Genomic DNA, 3955 nt, shown 5'->3' on the forward strand with positions numbered 1-3955 from the left:
CTGTCCGTCGAAACGAATGGGCGTTTGGTCCCTGTCCATCGGAACGGATGGGCACGCAGGGTTGCACTCACTCACTCGCTCACTCACACTCTCACTCTGCATCCCTACGCAACCCCCTCCCCCCAGCTACCTGCCACTGATGCCCACCCCCACCCCCCGGCCGACTGCCGCCAGCTTCTGCCAGCCAACGTCATCAGGAGCTTCAGGCGTGGCATCACGCCAGGCTTCGGGTCGCCTGGTGCCCCCTGCTTAGCAAGCCCTTCCGCTTCCGCGGAAGAACTTGCCTTCTGGATGCTCCCCCGTCTCTTCGCACGTGGCCCTCCTCTCCCGGTCAGCTCTCCTCCTCTTTGGATGGCCTCGATCTGCAAGCTTCCTCAGTCTGCTGAAGAAACAGACAACAAGTCTACAAGGCCAGTCTGAGAACTCAGGGCCCCTTCCACCTCAGCCCGCTCCCCTTCCCACTTCCCGAAAGAGCACACAGTGAGCCGAAAGGTTTAGCTCTCCCAGACACTGCCTTCCCCGTTGCTGGCATACAGGTCACAAGCCCTCCTTGCCCAACCCACCCACTGGGGACCAGGAGGGGCAGAGAGGCAAGCGAAGGAGTTGGGGAACATCGCTCACCTCTTTCAGTGGCCACGACTCCCTTGAGGGCTTGCAGGAGAACCTCATCAAAACTCCCCCGGGGTATCCCTACAAGGAAAACCCGTGGTAAGCAGGGACGGCTCCTGCCCTTCCCTCCACCGGCATCCTCCAGGCTCCTCCACTGCCTTCGGTTGGCCAGCATCAACTGGCGGCTGCAAGCCCGAGTACATCTATTTCAACCTGTGCACTACCTCCCCTTCATACCTTAACTAAGGGAGCCCCTCCTCACACACACACACACACACACACACACACCACTCCATTCACACCACTCCCTGCCCCACTCAAACCATCCCCTAGGCATGGGCACCAACCAGGGATATGCGGTTAGGTTCCTGGCTGAACTAGGGACGGAACCGCAATCCGAACGGTGCGTCGGGAGGAGAAATAAGGGGCCGAAGAGGACTAGGAGTTGCCTTGCAGCTTCGCATATGAAGTCCTACAAACCAGCGGCAGCACCGGTTGAGAGTACGGACTGGATTCCGGACCCTCAAGGAAGGAAGCAGTGTGAAAACAGAGAGAATGGACCCTAAGGAAGCCATTCATAAGGACTGAGGATTTAAAAAAAAAAACTGCTGAGAATGATCCAGAGGAAAGATCAAGAGTAAAGCTTGAGACTGCTTGCTAAACATATCGTTTCAGTGTCAAAAGAGACCAAGCCCATCGCTTTGGCCAATGCCTTCCATACGCAAACTTCAAAAGAAAAAAAACAGAATGAGACAGTGTAATTTTGGAGAGGGGAAGGAACGGCAAATTATTAAGGCTGAAGGGAAGACTGTAGCTTGGCTAATTTAACCTCCAGCAGGCTCTACAAGGGAATAACCAGTGACTGTAGGAGGCCTGCTTATTCTCATTTGCTAGCGGGCCATTTAAAACATATCGTTATTGCAGGGTGACTCCAGAAGTTGACAAGTTAAAGACTGCGCGCCACAATGGGCTTGAAGCCTTGGAAAGAAGAGAAACCTGGCCCAGTGGGAGTCATTGTGGGGACACTGAATGTCAGATGTTAACAGAAAACGGGGATAAGATGCTTTTTAGGTAGCTTGCTGCTTCCCAAGGTAGAGCAGGAATGGCAAAAACTCCTATCAGCCAATGCTGGGAACGGCAGGAGACAGATGCATGGTTTTTTCGCATCTGGAGGACTTGCTAGAAAGCCTGGGAATGCTGGAATATGATTCATGAGGAGAGGCAAAAGAGATTGAAAGGGCAATTAGCACAGTATACAATATGGACATAAGGAAACAGAACAAGAAAACTCCTCCACACGTCTAGCTACTTTGTTCAATCCATGGCAAAAGCAGCTGCTAGGATCCTTCATGCAACAAGATGGAAAACAGAATCCTGACCAGCTACTACTGACTGATTAGACAAAGCGTTAGAATACGGGACACCAGCAACACTTGCGTTCTTGAAGCAAAAGGCAAGAACTTTGCAATCCAGAAGAAAGCGGAGTCCCATAGGAGATCAGATTGGGGCGGGGGGGAAGGAGGTGGAGAGAAATCCTGGACTTTCAGACTGGCTATGTAAGCCTGGGGGGAAGAAGCATCAGTATGTCATCTACGGCGTTAGGGAGATGTACAAGAAGAAGAGAAGCATAGGGAAATGGCAGCCTGATGTGTGTGTGTTTTGTTGTTTTTTCCCTATCTTGGAATAGTAGTCCTGTAATATGCAAGCTGTAGCATTTCTCTCTTTACTGAACCAAAACGGTCCAGTAAATAAAGAAAAGGGCTCGGAGTCCCTTTCGGCCCCTGCGTTCCCGTCCCCGGGGAGGCCGCGAAAAACAGCGGCACGGGACAAAAAAAGAAAGCAGAGGTTTAAGGGGACGGCCCTGAGTGCCTTTAAAGCCCTGCTCTCTGCTCAAAACACGAACCGCCACCAATTCTTGAAAAGTTCATGGAAGTTTGTGACGGCAGGCTAAAAATCGTCATGAACTTCAGTTGGTGAGCCGCTTGGTGCCCATGCCTACCCCTCGCATTCACTCTCCGTCCACACACACACACACACTCACACACACACACACACACACGTTATGTCCACCAGAAGGAACGGGCACCCCACCTCAGTCCACACGAAGGGACGAGGCCCCCGGCTCCGTCCATGCGAAGGGACGGGCACCCCAGCTGCGTCCACTTCAGGGGACGTGCACCCGTGCTCCGGCCATCTGAAGGGTCGGGCACTGTGCTCCGTTCATCTGTGTGGACTGGCACTCAAACTCTGTCCCTGCGAACGGATGGGCTCGCAAGCCCTGTCCGTCCAGACAGAGGAGCGCTCAAGCCCTGTCCGCCGCAGCAGATGGGCACTCAAGCCCTGTCCGTCGAAACGAATGGGCGTTTGGTCCCTGTCCATCGGAACGGATGGGCACGCAGGGTTGCACTCACTCACTCGCTCACTCACACTCTCACTCTGCATCCCTACGCAACCCCCTCCCCCCAGCTACCTGCCACTGATGCCCACCCCCACCCCCCGGCCGACTGCCGCCAGCTTCTGCCAGCCAACGTCATCAGGAGCTTCAGGCGTGGCATCACGCCAGGCTTCGGGTCGCCTGGTGCCCCCTGCTTAGCAAGCCCTTCCGCTTCCGCGGAAGAACTTGCCTTCTGGATGCTCCCCCGTCTCTTCGCACGTGGCCCTCCTCTCCCGGTCAGCTCTCCTCCTCTTTGGATGGCCTCGATCTGCAAGCTTCGTCAGTCTGCTGAAGAAACAGACAACAAGTCTACAAGGCCAGTCTGAGAACTCAGGGCCCCTTCCACCTCAGCCCGCTCCCCTTCCCACTTCCCGAAAGAGCACACAGTGAGCCGAAAGGTTTAGCTCTCCCAGACACTGCCTTCCCCGTTGCTGGCATACAGGTCACAAGCCCTCCTTGCCCAACCCACCCACTGGGGACCAGGAGGGGCAGAGAGGCAAGCGAAGGAGTTGGGGAACATCGCTCACCTCTTTCAGTGGCCACGACTGCAGGAGAACCTCATCAAAACTCCCCCGGGGTATCTCTACAAGGAAAACCCGTGGTAAGCAGGGACGGCTCCTGCCCTTCCCTCCACCGGCATCCTCCAGGCTCCTCCACTGCCTTCGGTTGGCCAGCATCAACTGGCGGCTGCAAGCCCGAGTACATCTATTTCAACCTGTGCACTACCTCCCCTTCATACCTTAACTAAGGGAGCCCCTCCTCACACACACACACACACACACACACACACACACACCACTCCATTCACACCACTCCCTGCCCCACTCAAACCATCCCCTAGGCATGGGCACCAACCAGGGATATGCGGTTAGGTTCCTGGCTGAACTAGGGACGGAACCGCAATCCGAACGG

The 3955-nt window shown here is 55.2% G+C and overlaps 1 long non-coding RNA gene across 1 annotated transcript; it reads right to left on the reverse strand.

Moving 5' to 3' along the window:
- Positions 1–289: 289 nt before the first annotated feature.
- On the reverse strand, positions 290–3731 carry LOC143842755 (uncharacterized). The gene is made up of 4 exons (XR_013233342.1): positions 3571–3731; positions 3234–3331; positions 622–690; positions 290–382 (listed from the first exon to the last, which is right to left on the reverse strand). It is a non-coding gene; the product is annotated as an uncharacterized LOC143842755 (long non-coding RNA).
- Between the last annotated feature and the right edge of the window lie 224 nt (positions 3732–3955).

The sequence above is a fragment of the Paroedura picta genome, chromosome 8 (assembly GCF_049243985.1).
Source record: "Paroedura picta isolate Pp20150507F chromosome 8, Ppicta_v3.0, whole genome shotgun sequence".
In the NCBI taxonomy this organism is placed as follows: Eukaryota; Metazoa; Chordata; class Lepidosauria; order Squamata; family Gekkonidae; genus Paroedura; species Paroedura picta.